General features: G+C 44.0%; 1 protein-coding gene across 1 annotated transcript in view; it reads left to right on the forward strand.

Annotated features, from left to right (window-relative positions):
* LOC138284759 (uromodulin-like) overlaps nt 1-17,951 on the forward strand; it is a 175,522-nt gene that overhangs the window by 67,244 nt on the left and 90,327 nt on the right. The window lies entirely within an intron of this gene.

Genomic DNA, 17,951 nt, shown 5'->3' on the forward strand with positions numbered 1-17,951 from the left:
AGTTGCCCCCCTTGACCCGCCTACTGCTTCAGGCAATAGGCTTATCTTGGTGGTAGTGGACCATGCCACCAGATATCCTGAAGCAATTCCTCTAAGGACCACTACAGGTCCTGCAGTGGCAAAGGCCCTCCTGGGAATCTTTTCCAGAGTGGGCTTCCCAAAAGAGGTGGTATCAGACAGGGGAAGCAATTTCATGTCTGCTTACTTAAAGGCCATGTGGAAGGAATGTGGTGTGACATACAAGTTCACCACACCCTATCATCCACAAACAAATGGACTGGTTGAGAGGTTTAATAAAACTCTCAAAGGAATGATAATGGGACTCCCTGAAAAACTCCGCAGGAGATGGGATGTCCTGTTACCTTGCCTCCTTTTTGCTTACAGGGAGGTACCCCAAAAAGGAGTGGGCTTCAGCCCCTTTGAACTCCTATTTGGACACCCTGTAAGAGGTCCTCTAACACTTGTAAAGGAGGGTTGGGAACAACCTTTAAAAGCTCCTAAGCAAGACATAGTGGACTATGTACTTGGCCTAAGATCTAGGATGGCTGAGTACATGAAAAAGGCCAGTAAAATCGTTCAGGCCAGCCAAGAGCTCCAAAAGCAATGGCATGACCAGAAAGCTGTTCTGATTCAGTACCAACCAGGGCAGAAAGTGTGGGTCTTGGAGCCTGTGGCCCCAAGAGCACTCCAAGACAAATGGAGTGGACCCCACATTATTGTTGAGAAAAAGGGAGAAGTCACCTACTTGGTTGACTTAGGCACTGCCAGGAGTCCCCTTAGGGTGCTCCATGTCAATTGCCTGAAACCCTACTATGACAGGGCTGATCTCACCCTGCTCATGGCAACAGATGAAGGACAGGAAGAAGAGAGTGACCCTCTCCCTGATCTTTTCTCTTCCACAGAACAAGATGCTCTAGTGGAAGGTGTAGTTTTGGCAGATTGTCTTACTGGTGAGCAGAAAGACCACTGCATAAATCTCTTGGGTCAGTTTTCTGAACTCTTTTCTATTGTGCCAGGCACCACTTCTTGGTGTGAGCACACTATAGATACTGGAGACAGCTTGCCTGTCAAAAGTAAGATCTATAGGCAGCCTGACCATGTCAGAGACTGCATAAAACGAGAGGTTCAGAAAATGCTTGAACTGGGAGTGGTTGAGCACTCTGAAAGTCCATGGGCCTCTCCTGTGGTACTTGTACCAAAACCTCATTCCAAAGATGGTAAAAGGGAAATGAGATTTTGTGTTGACTACAGAGGTCTCAAACTGATGCTCACCCTATACCCAGGGCAGATGAGCTAATAGATACACTGGCATCTGCCAAGTATCTAAGCACCTTTGATTTGACTGCAGGGTATTGGCAGATCAAGTTATCAGAGGATGCAAAAGCAAAAACTGCATTTTCCACCATTGGAGGGCACTTCCAATTCACAGTAATGCCCTTTGGTTTGAAAAATGCACCTGCCACTTTTCAAAGGTTGGTGAACACAGTCCTGCAAGGGCTGGAAGCTTTTAGTGCAGCAAATCTAGATGATATAGCTGTCTTTAGCTCCAGCTGGGATGATTACCTGGTCCACCTATGGAAAGTTTTGGAGGCCCTGCAAAAGGCAGGCCTCACTATCAAGGCTTCAAAGTGCCAGATAGGGCAGGGGAAAGTGGTTTATCTGGGACACCTGGTAGGTGGAGAACAGATTGCACCACTTCAGGGGAAAATCCAAACTATTATAGATTGGGTTCCCCCTACAACTCAGACTCAGGTGAGAGCGTTTTTAGGCCTCACTGGGTACTACAGGAGGTTCATAAAGAACTATGGCTCCATAGCAGCCCCTCTTAATGACCTCACTTCAAAGAAAATGCCTAAGAAGGTATTATGGACAGCAAACTGTCAGAAAGCTTTTGAGGAGCTGATGCAGGCCATGTGCTCTGCACCGGTCCTGAAAAGCCCCTGTTACTCCAAAAAATTCATTGTCCAAACTGATGCATCTGAATTAGGGGTAGGGGCAGTCTTATCACAACTTAATTCTGAGGGCCAGGATCAACCTGTTGCTTTTATCAGCAGGAGGTTGACCCCTAGAGAAAAGCGTTGGTCTGCCATAGAGAGGGAGGCCTTTGCTGTGGTCTGGGCATTGAAGAAGTTGAGGCCATACCTGTTTGGCACTCACTTCATTGTTCAGGCAGACCACAAACCTCTACTTTGGCTAAAACAAATGAAAGGTGAAAACCCTAAATTGTTGAGGTGGTCCATATCCCTACAGGGAATGGACTATACAGTGGAACATAGACCTGGGAGTACCCACTCCAATGCAGATGGACTCTCCAGATATTTCCACTTAGACAATGAAGACTCATCAGGGCATGGCTAGTCTTATTGTCCTTCGTTTGGGGGGGGGGTTGTGTAGGAAAGTACCATCTTGCCTAGCATGTTACCCCCATATTTCACTGTATATATGTGTTTTAGTTGTATGTGTCACTGGGACCCTGCCAGCCAGGGCCCCAGTGCTCATAAGTGTGCCCTGTATGTGTTACCTGTGTTATGACTAACTGTCTCACTGAGGCTCTGCTATCCAGAACCTCAGTGGTTATGCTCTCTCATTTCTTTCCAAATTGTCACTAACAGGCTAGTGACCAATTTCACCAATTTACATTGGCATACTGGAACACCCTTATAATTCCCTAGTATATGGTACTGAGGTACCCAGGGTATTGGGGTTCCAGGAGATCCCTATGGGCTGCAGCATTTCTTGTGCCACCCATAGGGAGATCTGACAATTCTTACACAGGCCTGCCAGTGCAGCCTGAGTGAAATAACGTCCACGTTATTTCAGAGCCATTTACCACTGCACTTAAGTAACTTATAAGTCACCTATATGTCTAACCTTTGCCTGGTAAAGGTTGGGTGCTAAGTTACTTAGTGTGTGGGTACCCTGGCACTAGCCAAGGTGCCCCCACATTGTTCAGGGCAAATTCCCCGGACTTTGTGAGTGCGGGGACACCATTACACGCGTGCACTATACATATGTCACGACATATGTATAGCGTCACAATGGTAACTCCGAACATGGCCATGTAACATGTCTAAGATCATGGAATTGTCACCCCAATGCCATTCTGGCATTGGGGAGACAATTCCATGATCCCCCGAGTCTCTAGCACAGACCCGGGTACTGCCAAACTGCCTTTCCCGGGGTTTGACTGCAGCTGCTGCTGCTGCCAACCCCTCAGACAGGTTTCTGCCCTCCTGGGGTCCAGCCAGGCTTGGCCTAGGAAGGCAGAACAAAGGACTTCCTCAGAGAGAGGGTGTTACACCCTCTCCCTTTGGAAAAAGGTGTTAGGGCTGGGGAGGAGTAGCCTCCCCCAGCCTCTGGAAATGCTTTCATGGGCACAGATGGTGCCCATTTCTGCATAAGCCAGTCTACACCGGTTCAGGGATCCCCCAGCCCTGCTCTGGCGCGAAACTGGACAAAGGGAAGGGGAGTGACCACTCCCCTGACCTGCACCTCCCCTGGGAGGTGCCCAGAGCTCCTCCAGTGTGCTCCAGACCTCTGCCATCTTGGAAACAGAGGTGCTGCTGGCACACTGGACTGCTCTGAGTGGCCAGTGCCAGCAGGTGACGTCAGAGACTCCTTCTGATAGGCTCCTCCAGGTGTTGCTAGCCCATCCTCTCTCCTAAGTAGCCAAACCTCCTTTTCTGGCTATTTAGGGTCTCTTTGGCGAATTCCTTAGATAACGAATGCAAGAGCTCATCAGAGTTCCTCTGCATCTCTCTCTTCACCTTCTGCTAAGGAATCGACTGCTGACCGCGCTGGAAGCCTGCAAAACTGCAACAAAGTAGCAAAGACGACTACTGCGACCTAGTAACGCTGATCCTGCCGCCTTCTCGACTGTTTTCCTGGTGGTGCATGCTGTGGGGGTAGTCTGCCTCCTCTCTGCACTAGAAGCTCTGAAGAAATCTCCCGTGGGTCGACGGAATCTTCCCCCTGCAACCGCAAGCACCAAAGAACTGCATCACCGGTCCTCTGGGTCTCCTCTCAGCACAACGAGCGAGGTCCCTTGAACTCAGTCCAAGTGACTCCCACAGTCCAGTGACTCTTCAGTCCAAGTTTGGTGGAGGTAAGTCCTTGCCTCCCCACGCTAGACTGCATTGCTGGGAACCGCATATTTTGCAGCTACTCCGGCTCCTGTGCACTCTTCCAGGATTTCCTTTGTGCACAGCCAAGCCTGGGTCCCGGCACTCTAACCTGCAGTGCACGACCTCCTGAGTTGTCCTCCGGCGTTGTGCGACCTTCCTTTGTGACTTCGGGTGAGCTCCGGTTCACTCCACTTTGTAGTGCCTGTTTTGGCACTTCTGTGGATGCTGCTTGCTTCTGAGTGGGCTCTTTGTCTTGCTGGACGCCTCCTCTGTCTCCTCACGCAATTGGCGACATCTTGGTTCCTCCTGGGCCACAGCAGCGTCCAAAAACCCTAACCGCAACCCTTGCAGCTAGCAAGGCTTGTTTGCGGTCTTTCTGCACGGAAATACCTCTGTACAACTCTTCACGACGTGGGACATCCATCCTCTCAAGGGGAAGTTTCTAGCCCTTGTCGTTCTTGCAGAATCCACAGCTTCTACCCTCCGGTGGCAGCTTCTTTGCATGCACAGCTGGAATTTCCTGGGTATCTGCCCACTCCCAACTTGATCGTGACTCTTGGACTTGGTCCCCTTGTTCCACAGGTACTCTCGTCAGGAAATCCATCGTTGTTGCATTGCTGGTGTTGGTCTTCCTTGCAGAATTCCCCTAACACTACTTCTGTGCTCTTTGGGGAACTTAGGTGGACTTTGAACCCACTTTTCAGGGTCTAGGGGTGGGCTTTTTTTCTAACCCTCACTGTTTTCTTACAGTCCCAGCGACCCTCTACAAGGTCACATAGGTTTGGGGTCCATTCGTCATTCGCATTCCACTTCTAGAGTATATGGTTTGTGTTGCCCCTATTCCTATGTGCCCCCATTGCATTCTATTGTAACTATACATTGTTTGCACTGTTTTCTATTGCTATTACTGCATATTTTGGTATTGTGTACATATATCTTGTATATATTTGCTATCCTCATACTGAGGGTACTCACTGAGATACTTTGGCATATTGTCATAAAAATAAAGGGCCAGATGTAGGAAGGAAGCAATTTGCGAGTTGCAAATAGCGAGTCCTTCCGACTCGCAATTTGCAACTCGCAAATTGCTATGCAGTACGGTGTCTCAGACACCGACTGCAACTCGCTATGGGGTCGCAATGACCCACCTCATGAATATTCATGAGGTGGGTCGCAAATTGCGGCCCCATAGCGAGTATAGGCACTCGCTAACATGGAGGCCTGCTGTAGTCAGCAGGCCTCCATGTTAGCGACCTGCTTTTCAATAAAGCATTTTTTTTTTTTTTTTAAATGTAGCCCGTTTTCCCTAAGGGAAAACGAGCTGCATTTCAAAAAATCCGAAACCTTTTGTTTCGGTTTTTTCAGGGCAGGGAGTGGTCCCTTGGACCACTCCCTGCCCTGAAAAAATATTTTGGGGTCCATTCACAAAGGGGAAGGGGTCCCATGGGGACCCCTTCCCGTTTGCGAATGGGTTACCATCCACTTCAAGTGGATGGTAACTGCGACTCCATTTGCGACCGCATAAGCGATCACAAATGGAATTGCATACCATTGCGAATCGCAAATAGGAAGGGAACACCCCTTCCTATTTGCGATTCGGAAATGCATTTTGCGAGTCGGTAACGACTCGCAAAATGCATTTCTGCATAGGAAACACGCATTTGCGAGTCGCAAACGGCAAATTTTGCCGTTTGCGACTCGCAAAGTGCTTCCTACATCTGGCCCAAAGTACCTTTATTTGTAGTATATCTGTGTATTGTGTTTTCTTATGATATTGTGCATATGACACTAGTGGTACTGTAGGAGCTTCACTCGTCTCCTAGTTCAGCCTAAGCTGCTCTGCTAAGCTACCTTTTCTATCAGCATAAGCTGCTAGACACCCCTCTACACTAATAAGGGATACCTGCGCCTGGTGCAAAGTGTAAGTACCCCTTGGTACCCACTACAAGCCAGTCCAGCCTCCTACAATCGGGAGGACATTAGACTCTTGGGCTATTCCAGAGGGGGAGGCAGTTTTTGCACACTAGAGTCAAAGGTTTGTCAAGCTTCTCCCTCACAGCCTACGAAAGCGAGCCCATGAGCAAGTCCTCTACAATCGTATACAACTCCAATGGGAGGGATTTAGGTCTTCAGAGGTCGTGATTTTGTTCAGCAAAGTTGTACATTTCTAGAGGAAATGTTTTAGGTTTTACATTTCTGATTCAACCAAGATGGCCTTGAGTGTGCCACACTTATGTCATAAATAAGAATGTTAGTGCTGTAGTTGTTCATTAGAACACTTTGCACTGTGGAAGGAAGCAGGAAAACACTGGGGAATCAACTGACAGGCTGCTACTGTTGGAAGTGCATGTTTTACTCAGTATGCAGGGTGCAGGTTCTGGCCAATACACGCATTATGACTTTAGTCTCATGCAGCTGAAAAAGTTGGTCTGAAATTACAGAACATGCGATCCCATTTTCGCTGAAGCACCTTACACAACCACTATGAGAAAATCATGAAAGAAAACAGTTTTCTCTAAAGCATGGCACACCAAATTCCAGCAGAGGAGTAATATCTCATGTAGGGTAAAATTACCCAAAGAGGGTTCAATGTTATCAAATGCCGATCAATATTGAGTCCACTGAATGAGCTTTGATGCTGCAGCGAAGAACATAGCAGGAGTTGCGGCAAAGTCAGCCCACCAGTAATACACCCTTGATGGACCAGCTAGCATGTTTGTCCCAGAACCACAATGACTCTCTAGGCAAAATGTCTTGTAAAAGTTTTTAAGTCCTAGCTTTTAAGGTTAGGCAGCAGGAATATACTTTGATACTAGCCAGTGGTTCAAGGACCTCAGCTACAGCACATGGGGAATCAGGACTCACTCCAACAGAAACCATCAGCAGGTTCCAAGTCAGGTATTGTTGAAGTTGGCAAGCTGAGTTCCTTCAGGAACGTGGGCTTCTTGCAGCTTTTGTGTCCCTCTAGCTTAACTGAACATCAACCAACTGACCCTTCGAGTTCATGCCTTTGTACTGGGTAAAGGTGAAGAAACTCCTGCCCTTAGGGTTCTCCTCACAGGTCTCAACAGGAGCTGCAGTCCTTATTCTGTTTCCAAATGTTCCAGTACTGGTCTGAAGAAGGCACCCACTGGTGCCATATTTAAGCTTGGCTCTGGCCTGTGGGTAGGGTGACTCCTGTCCCTTTCCTAACCAATCGGAAAAATTACCCAGGGCTAGCCCCACCCACATTTGCAGAAGTTCCTGTATGCCCTACTGAAAAACCCAGAGTGCAACCCCTCATTTGTTGTCACTCTAAACCAGTTCGGGGGACAGCTCCTCTTCCAAAGGCCTTCAGACTTGGCTGGCTAGGAAGACAAAAGGGAGCCAGGTGTAAGCTACTTCTGACAGGTTAGGCATCTATGAAGTTAATGAAGTTCCTAGGCACAGCCCAGATGGTCATCCTTTAAGAGGAGCAACAGACCTTCCCTCACCCACGGACATAGTCTCAACCTTGAAAGACAACTCACACCTAAAAGCTCAGGCAAATGAGCTTTTAGAGGATTAAAAGGCAGTCTTTTAAAAGTATCTTTGGAAAAAAATATGTAACAAATCTGACATCACCAATTAATTGGATTTGTAATAATATTTCACAATGTCCTATAATTAACGTTTTATCTGTTTCCTTCCTGGAGATAATTTTATTAACCTTAATAATCTATCTCATTGGTTTTCTATATCAGAGTTAGCCCTCCTTAAAATAAGGACATGTTTTACTTAAACATTTTCATGTCTTACTATAAAATATCATGCACCTTAAATTATAGGCTTTTACGGGGTGCTTGTTCATATTTAAAAGGAGAGGTTAAAGTTGTCAAAAGGAGTTATTATGACAGGTTGAATTTGCAGTTTAAATCTGCACAGCCCAGTTACTGGTGGCAGGCCTGCAGTCATGTTTTGCCCTGTCACTTCAGTGGTGGCACAAAATGTGCTGCTGTCACCTTGAAATATTTGCCTGACAGGCCCTGGGTACACTTTGTATAGCATATACTTGGGCAGGGGTCTTCAAACTGAGGGGCAGTTCCCCTTAGGGGGGCCTCAGGTGATCCTGGGGGGTGCAGTTTCTGGCCGATACAAGCATTATGCTGATAAAAGGGCTTTGAAGTTGAAAAAATGAGCAGCAGTAAACAACTCATGGGCCATCGCTAACATGTTTTGTTGTTAACATCCAAGCTGGGAGTTTCTGTCAAAAGGTGAAAGGACTCCAAATGCTCTTCAAACGCCCCCCAACCCCACTTCTAATAATCACACGTTAGTAAGGCCTGCTGACCTGAATAGTACATTTGGCATCATGCCTGCACTCTTAAAATAGTATCAGAACTTAACTGTAATAAGTGTAGACATATTTAAACATTGCTGAAAATTTTTGAAAAATGTTGAGATTTTTTTTCACTAAGGGAGGGGGTGCAGCGTTAAAAAGTTTGAGGACCACTGTACTAGTGTCTTATAGATATGTTAATTATGAATATTTGGTGTGTAGCCACTTTAAACATGTTCAGGGTTCAGAGCAGCATCCTAGTGCACAGAGTCAAATAACCAGCAACATCAGTCCAAGAAAAATGTTGATGATCATGCGAAAAGAGGCAATTTCATATAAGTATCAACTAAAATGTCTACTACGCTATATCTTTCTGTGTATGACTTTTGAGTTTATCACTTACAGTGCAAACTTCATCTTCGGAATCCTTTTTCTAGCCCTCCCATGTGGGGGTACAGCTCCTGGTTTCCATATTGCCTTAGACCACAGTGTTACTTAATTGTGGGATTTTGTTTTAGGACATCAAGACACACAGTTGCAAAATTATTTTCAAACATGTCTCTTGACAAAAATCCAGATCCAATAGCTTTGCCAGCGCCTGTTTATTCGAGGCACAAATTATAAGTAACCTATACGTTTATATATTTAATTATTTTTTTGAGATTTCCACAAGTAGGACGCACACTTACTAGCAACCATTAGGCCCGCAGTAGTCAAAATGCAGAGAAAGCAGAAACAAAAACCATGCAAAAGAATTCCACCCGTTCACTCCCCTCTCACTACCCATCCCCAGATCAGATCCTGTTCAACACCCATGAAATATGTGAACATGTGCACCATGTGACCCCGGTGCCGAAGGAGGGCTCATTTCATTTGATGCCATCCTCCAAAGTCATGCAATATCTGTACGTCGGACTGTTAAGAGCAGCACTCTGTCATACCAACACGGAAGTTCCTTAAGATCCTAGGACAAGAAAGAGCGACATGGACACCAGCGCTTTCCAAAGTCCTTTCGTTTGTGCTGCAATGTCATAACGAGATCTTCCATTCCCGTTATCTGATATGTTTTATGTAGCCACTGATTGAGGTTGATAAATCTATTCGTACACCTCCTCCCAGAATCACCTGCTTGGCCGCACACAATAAAATCATAATGAGCTTCCCCCGAGGGAATTTCAGAGTATAGGTAAGCCCTTTATCTACTCCTTGAATTTTGTATGGTGGAATTCTCAGAATCATACAGTCCAACATCTCATCTATATTGTTCAGTATCGATTCTCAATATCTGCTGAGTTTGAGACAGTGACATGGCAAATGCAAAATGGAGACAGTCGCGATACAACCGTGGCGCTAGTTTGATCAGTGTTTCTTAAACTGCTGCGCCGGATGTTGTAACTCTGGGCCCTGGGGTCCAAGGTTCTGCCCAGCTCCCGCCCCCATGCTTCCTGCCCTGCTGTTTTCTCCCATTTTGTCCCATGCGTGAGCAGTTTGTAAATCTCACTAAGTATGCTTTTGTCACCTCTGTCTTAGTAAGGACCCACTTTTCAAACTGCAACAGAGGTCATCCTGCCACTTGCATAATTGTGTGTTGCGTCACCCAGTGTCTTGCCTGTCCATAGCTAAATCCTCCCCCTCGCGTTTACCATAGTCTTTCTTTACTTGCTCGAAGGATTACCCAGACGTTAAAACTTTTATTCTTTTACATCCTGCTTTAAGGCCTGTTCTGTAATGGGTGGAGTGAAGTAACTGTTATCAATTATTGGGGTTATAGGAAAAGGTACTGAGGTAAAGCTTGCATCCCATGCCATCTTTTTGGCCTTTGTGAAGCGAGAGGACTCCAAGCACCAGGCTTCAGGTTTCTTAGGGACCAAACTACGGCTAACTGATCCATGAAGCACTAGCTGGGCCACATAGAAATATTGCGTTATGTTGGGGTTACCTAGTCCACCCTCCCCATTTGATCGAAATATTTGCTTAACTTCAAGTCTTGGTCACTCCCCATATGAAATCATTGAAAAGTAGTTGGAGATTTCGTAGAATGTCACCAAGAGGTAGAAGGAACATATTCTGAGCTGAAATTAGAAATGTTTGCAGCTCTGTCATTTTGGCAACAGCTTTTTGGATAAGCCAATATTGGCCTGCTCTCTGACCTTTGTTTGTATTCTTGCTTGTGCGGCCTCAGGCAGAGATAGGAGATGTATTTGTGATTTGTGGATGTTTATTTTAAAAACTGAAGAAAATGCAGAATCTTTGCAGTTCTGCAGCCACTTCTGTGAAAGAGAATTGGTCACGCCCAAGAGTTTTCTGAAGATAAGTGGATTGTATGCTTTCTGTGGCGGATCGTTCCCCCTTGATATAACCTATAGATTTGAGAAAGTTCACACTTTTGGCAGGTTTACTGCTTTTTGTTATTTATAAACTCAGAGTGTAAGTTACTACTGAAAACAACAGTAGTTAGTCTAGCACTACACATGGCCAACCACTGATACTGCAACCCCCCACAGAAAACAATAAAGTTATGGAATCAAAATAAAAAACCCATAAGAAATAAAGTTAAATTAAGTTTTTTTAAATAGATCACAATATAAATATCCAACATGTTTTCATTTTGTTCTACATTCAAGGTAAATTAATAAAATTAATTTACATTAATATTAAACACAAAACATATTTTCTATTTTCATGCCACATAATGTTTTTTATTTTTCCTTATACTTTACTATGCAGAGATCTCCATCTGACTGCGGAGTCTCCCCATGGCAAAGTATGGGAAATATTAGGAAAAGTGTATTGATTGGCAATAACGAGCACTCGACAATACTGAGAAGAAGGCTCAGGCCAAGCAATTCACTTTCTTTAAAAATAGCGAGGGAATGGGCTGAGTACTTTCTTTTCAGGTTAGGGACAGAGCCAATTCATTCGTTATTTCTGGGATTAAGAAGTCTCAAGGTGATATAGTGGCCGATCCAGTTCTTATTAGAGAGAAGTTTTGCAGTTAACTATCAGAAGCTCTATGATGAGGAAGTGTCCCCTTTACGGAGCTAAGAGCTCAGTTTCTTCGGGTTTAACATCACCGGAAACTGTCTATTGCACAACAGCATATGCTAGATGGTCCAATATCGGCTTCTGAAGTAGAAGACGCTATGGGCCAGGTGACACGAGGCAAGGCCTGTGGCCCTGATCAACTTCCATTGGAACTTTACTCTATATTATCACATCTTATAAACCCAGTTCTCTGTGATTTATTTAACTCTTTTGAATTACTTGGGAAGGTTCCCGGTTCATGGATGGAGACCAATACTGTTATCTTTCCTAAGAAAGGGAAAGATCCCCTACTTTGTGGCTCATTTAGGCCTATATCTTTGATCACTGCCAACTCCAAATTTTGCACTTGGATCTTGGCTAATAGGGTTGCAATGGTTGTTTCAGATCTCATAGATGAGAATCAACACAGCTTTGTTCCAAGGTGGGATACCAAGGGGCATGTTAATACTGTGATTACTGCCTTAGAGCAGGTTGTGCTCGGGGATAATGTTGGATACCGAAGAGGCTTTAAACTGGGCATGGTGGCCGTTTTTTTGGGTCAGTAATGCTTCATCAGGGCTCGGACTGCGTTTCATCACTTGGGTTCAACAGCTTTATCAGAATCTTATGGCTTGAGTGTTATGTTAAGGCTCATCTACTAATCTAATTCAAATCAATCGTGGTACCCTTCAGGGAATCCCACTTTCTCCTCTGCTCTTTGTGCTCTACGTCGATCCTTACATCCAAGCCTCGAAGAGTTCAAGGGACATCTCTCAACTGCAGATTCATCAACTTGAATTTAAAGTGCTCGTCTAAGCAGAATGTGGGGCTATCTCTGGGTACAAACTCAACCATGACAATACCCAGGTCTTAGCTAATATAGGACATTCCAGGGATGACAGACAATGGGTCAAATCAGCAAATTATTTGGGGATGAAAGTCTCCCTGAAAAAGGAGGATGTAATGGAGTTCAACTTTGGAGCACTATCTAAAAGAACTCTTGAGATACTTAGTAAGTGGAATCTTTTACATATCAGCTTAATTGGACAATGCAGTTTTATTAAAATGATCATCCTTCCTCGCTACTTATATCTCTTTCAGTGTATACACCTGTATCTACCTAAAGTATTTTTTACACAGGTGGAGACGGTTTGGAAAAAAATGATTTGTGGGGATAAAAAACCCCACGGTTAATATACGAATGTTGCAGAGGCCAAGATTGGAGGGTGGACTCTCGCTAACAGATTTTCTAGCTGCATTCGTATCCCAATTAGTCAAAGTGTTGAGATGTGAACCATGGGTTTTAGGACATCTGTTTCTGGAATATTCCCCTTCTGGAGCGAGATATCACCCCACATACCGTCATCATTGACACTTTTTATTTCAAGTGGACTCGATTCAAGACATTGAGGGTCTTTCAATTCCATCTGGGCATCTCTGAAAATGAGGATTTGGGGGATCACATTATTTAACGTATATTCTTATTTAGGATGCAATCCCTTTTTTTCATGACAGATGCTTGATAGCTTTATCAACTGCTGGCAGGCATCCTGCTTATCTACATTGGGTTCTTTTTATGAGGGTGATTGTTTTCTCTCCTTTGAGACACTATCCCACCATTCTCTTTCCCTCGCTCTGGCTTTTTGCACTACCTACAAATTCGCCATGTTATAATGAGTCTGAGGGGGGAAGATATTGATTGCTCCTCTAACACTTTTCTTGACTATCTGCGGAAGGGCCCACTGAAGAAGTGCATTAGTCGGGCTTATACACTGATTCTGGCAGCGGAGGTCCAACAACAGACGGATATTTTTCAGACTATGGCTGAAAAATTAAGCCAGCATCTTGACGTCCTAGTTACCCCTGATGAAATGAGGCACACTGATGTCTTCTCAGACAGTTTTGAAAGTTTCAGGGGTCAAAGTTCATCAGTTTAAATGTATTACTGATCTCTCTAACACTCCTTACCATCTATTTATTATGAATTTGAGGCCAGACTCTAAGTGCTTTCGATGTTCTGGTGATCAGGCTGAATCTGTTCATATTTTCGCCACCTACTCTGCTATCTCTCATTACTGGCAGACAGTCTTTGGTAAGCTGAGTCTGCTCTGTCTGATCACCTTCAGGTGGGACACCAAATAAATCATACTTAGCCATTCACCTCTTATACCTAGCCACTTAAGGGGTATTTATTTTTGTGCTATCACTTTAAATCAACATATTCTGGCTCGACATTGCTTATTGGGCCAGGCTACTAAGCTTCTGCTTTGTTTGTCTGAATCTATCAATATGGGCCTCCTTGAATGCCTGACCATAGATATTGATGAGCTGAGTCTCCATCTCAGGAAGACATGGGAGCCATTTAGGGGATGTTTTGTGTATCTACAGTCTGGTCACAATGACCAATTTCCCATGTTTCATTTTTTCCATTTTCTTATGTTCCCTGCCATACTATATACAACACATCCAGTTGCATCCTTATGATTGTAAATACTACAAATATTTTTATGTTAAATATTTGTTTTACAATTTTATGTTTTGGATTTTTCAATAAACAATAGTAGGTTATAACTCCACTATAAAGTCTATACATTTGAACCACACAGTAGTGTGTAAACAAAAGCTTTCACAAAGTGATCCTACACATTACAGATGTTCCACTCAAGGGTCAAAACCGTCATCTAAGAATTCAATTCTTGCCATAGTGTGCTAGGTCTTGGCTGTCTGAAACAACTGACAAGAACAACAAGCAACAACCAATGATCAGACTGTATCTATGACACAGAAAGCAACATGATCTAAGCAATTGGATACCTAATAAAAATCTTGGAAAGAGGGGAAACCAAGTGGCAAAAACCACCCACCTGGGACACAGTCCTCTGTGATAACTTTCGCCTGAGAAGACCAATTCCTGGAATTTGACTGCAAACACAAGTGCCATGTACAGTTCAGATAGGGTGAAGGATGCCATAGCAGGGTTAGGAGAGGAGTTTATAAAGTCTAATAGCTAGAAGTTGGTAATTATGGAGCAAATTAAGCTATTGCTGCAGATCAAGGCCTGTGTGTCACCGTCCGTGCATTGCATTGTATGGTTGTTATTAATTATTGTCTTCTTATTCCATCTTTGTATTGCCCCCTGCTCATTCTGGTTCCATATTACTTGTTTCCCCTTGCCTCGTTTTTGCCACATATTGTATAGTATTTGTTCAGTACTTGTCTCCAAGTCTTCTGTGTTGTCCCTCCTCGTCTCTTTCTCTATTGTTTGTTTTTTGCCACGTTTTGCCTGCTGCTGCATTGTTTCTAACTGACTGCAGCTTTGCTGCACCTTGAACCACGAAGGGCCCCTTCTCCTGCCTCAACTGCCACTCTCCTGCGATGTAGCAACCTCTGCTAATCCCACTCAGTGGACCTCCAACCACAAACCACAAATCCTCTGTGCCTTTCTCAATGTCCGATCGCTCTGCAGACACGCCATAGAAAGCCTAAGTAGCTCTCATCCTCTCATTTCAGACAACATAAAGACAGCTGTGTCCGATTATACAAATTGGCTTGATGCCATTACCATGGCTCAAGCCCCAGCTAGAATGGTTACACCAAGAAGAGGTAGCCCGACAGCTCCTTGGTTTTCAGAACAAGTCAGGGTTTTAGAACAATCGTGTAGCCACCAAGAGAGAAAGTGGAGAGCCCAGTGTAACAAAGCTGAGAAAATGAAGTATGAAGGCTGCCTTTCAGCCCATAAATCAGAGATAAGGAGAAAATGGTATACTTTATCAACAAAGTAGAGGCAGTAAAAAAGTTGACCAAATAATTATTTCAAACAGTCTCTTCACTAACAACTTTACCACCTATCAGTCATTCCAATATCAACAAGATTTCTGCAACTCCTTGGCCATTTTCTTCTAACATAAAATAGAAGCCATATATAATATGTTTTCTTCCTCTAAAACTATCTGTACCACTGAGGCGTGCAGCCTAATAAGGGCTGATTCCGACCCACATCTCAGTCACTTCTCCCTGCCTTCCATCGAGGAAATTACAGGTCTACTATCTTGCACCAAATATGGGTCCCCTAAAGAATCTGCCCTCCTAGCGTGGCTAGACTGGCAGCTATGACAATCACTCCAGTGTTGCAGAGTATTTTTCAACTCATGTTTAAGACGGGGCAGTTCCTAGGAGTCTCAAAGAAAGCTTCTGTACTCCTGCTTATAAAAAAAAGCCCAATTTCGACCCCAGTATTACTAACAACTATCACCCGATAACATAGCTTCCCCTGCCTGTTAAAACTGTTGAGAAGATCATCAACAAACAACTGATGAACTTTGTTAATCCGAACAATATTCTAGTTTACACACAGTTTGGCTTCTGTAGCGGACACAGTACTAAAACATCACTGATGAAAGCTACTGAAGAAATCAGGCAATCCCTTAACTGGTGGGGTGGGGGTAGCAATCATAATCTTACTAGACCTATCAGAGGCCTTTAGTTTTGTGATATCATATTCGTCAAGTCTTAAAGATGGACCAAGAAGCACTGTTTGTAGGTTTAAGGGAGGGGCTTTCAGGGTACGCTCCCTGAAATATGGGGGAGTGAGGTGAGATAAGAGCTTCACAGCAATTTGGAGATCATTGTCAATTATCTTTGTCTTCGCAATAAAGAAGGAAGAAAATACATTGCAATTGGGTGGAGTTAAATTCTCAGAAGAAAGGGGATTACATTTCCTACTTGTTTGATTTTTGATAATTTCAAACAATTCTTTTGGTATGGTTTGTGACCTTGTCAAGTTGTTGTTTGAAGAATAATACTTTGGAGCATCTGATACCCCTGTTGTAGGGTTTCCCGTTTTTGTCTCAGTATATTGAGGTTAGTTGGAGATGGAGAGAGTCTCCATGTTGTGTTAGCTAATCTTAGTGAGTGACATATTTCATTAAGGCTGCTATCAAACCATGGGTTCGATTTTTTGATCTGGACTCTTTTTAGTTGTTTGGGAGCACTGGCATCCATGATGTTAGACATGAAGTTGATATAATGTCTGTGAGTTCTTGTGTGTCTGAGATGTTAGTGGGTGGAGATAAAATGTTACTGAGACCAGATAATGTGAGTGGGTATTTCTGGTATCTCTGACCCAGCATTTGCCTTTCACTGTTTGACCTTTGGAGATAACTATACTTTCTGCTATGAAGAACATGATGTAATGGTGGTCTGACCAATCACATGGTAGGATAGCTTCAATTTGGATGGTGTTCTCTTTTGCTAATATTGGGTCTAATGTGGCCCCTTTCTCATGTGTCAGGCTGTTTCAGGCTTGAACCAAGTTGAGGTTGTGAGGGAAGGATTTATAGCTATTCACCAAAGGTCATTTGTGTCATTCCAATGGATACTGAAATTGTCAAAGAAAATCTGATTGTTTTTTGATTATTTGTTGGTAGGGATGACTTCCTTGATTTGTTTAAGGAATGTGTGGTTATCACCAGGCGGGTGATAAATCATGTGCGGAGTACATAATGTGCTGTCTTTAATTGAAAATTGATCCCCAGATATTCGCAGGAGGACAGTGACTGAGTGAGTTTGTTTTATTGAGAGATTGATCCTATGCATACAGGCAGTGCTACCACCAAGGTCCAAACAAATTATATCATGGCTGGGAGGAACTAGAATGTTCAGTATGAGGAACGAGGTTTCATTAAGCCATGTTTCAGTGAGTAGTAGGAGCTCCATGTTAAGAGTAAGGATAAGGTCAGCAATATCGGCAGTATGTTTCACTGCAGACTGGCAATTGAGTAACACGCATTTTAGGTTAGTTTTCATGACAGTTTTGGAAAAATTGATTCCCAGATATTCACAGGAGGACAGTGATTGAGTGAGTTTATTTTATTGAGAGATTGGTCCGATGGATACAGGCAGTGCCACCACCAAGATGGCCTGAACGGTCCAAAAGAATGATATCATGGCTGGGAGGGACTAGAATGTCCAGTTTGGGGGGCAAGGTTTCATTAAGCCAAGTTTCAGCGAGTAGTAGGAGCTCCAGGTTAAGAGTAAAGAAAAAGTCTGCAATATCTGCAGCATGTTCACTGCAGACTGGCAATTGAGTAATACGCATTTTAGGTTAGTTTTCATTACAGTTTTGGATGAATGAGATATGGGGACTAGTTTGAGGTTAGATTTAGTAATAGGCCTAAAAAAGAGATAAGGGTCCATATGTGGGTGAGCGATAACTGTCTCAATTTTCCCCAAAAGCACAGTATGCTTAATAGGTGTGTGTTTGTATGACGCAAGAAGGGACAGGGTGTTGTTCTTAGAAAAGTGATTAGGCAAACTGCTGGTTTGGGAGGAGAGGTCTAGATTCAGTTTAAAGCTCCATTTAAATAGAGGGGTCCTGATGTTAGCAGGGCTGTCGGCAATAGGGTGTTTGAGGATGGGAGTGTTCTGATTCCAGTAATGCTTTTTTGATTCACACCCTTATGCTCCAGCTGTAGGTTCTGGATTTCAGCCTTCCTCAGATGTGATTC

The sequence above is a fragment of the Pleurodeles waltl genome, chromosome 3_1 (genome assembly GCF_031143425.1).
Source record: "Pleurodeles waltl isolate 20211129_DDA chromosome 3_1, aPleWal1.hap1.20221129, whole genome shotgun sequence".
In the NCBI taxonomy this organism is placed as follows: Eukaryota; Metazoa; Chordata; class Amphibia; order Caudata; family Salamandridae; genus Pleurodeles; species Pleurodeles waltl.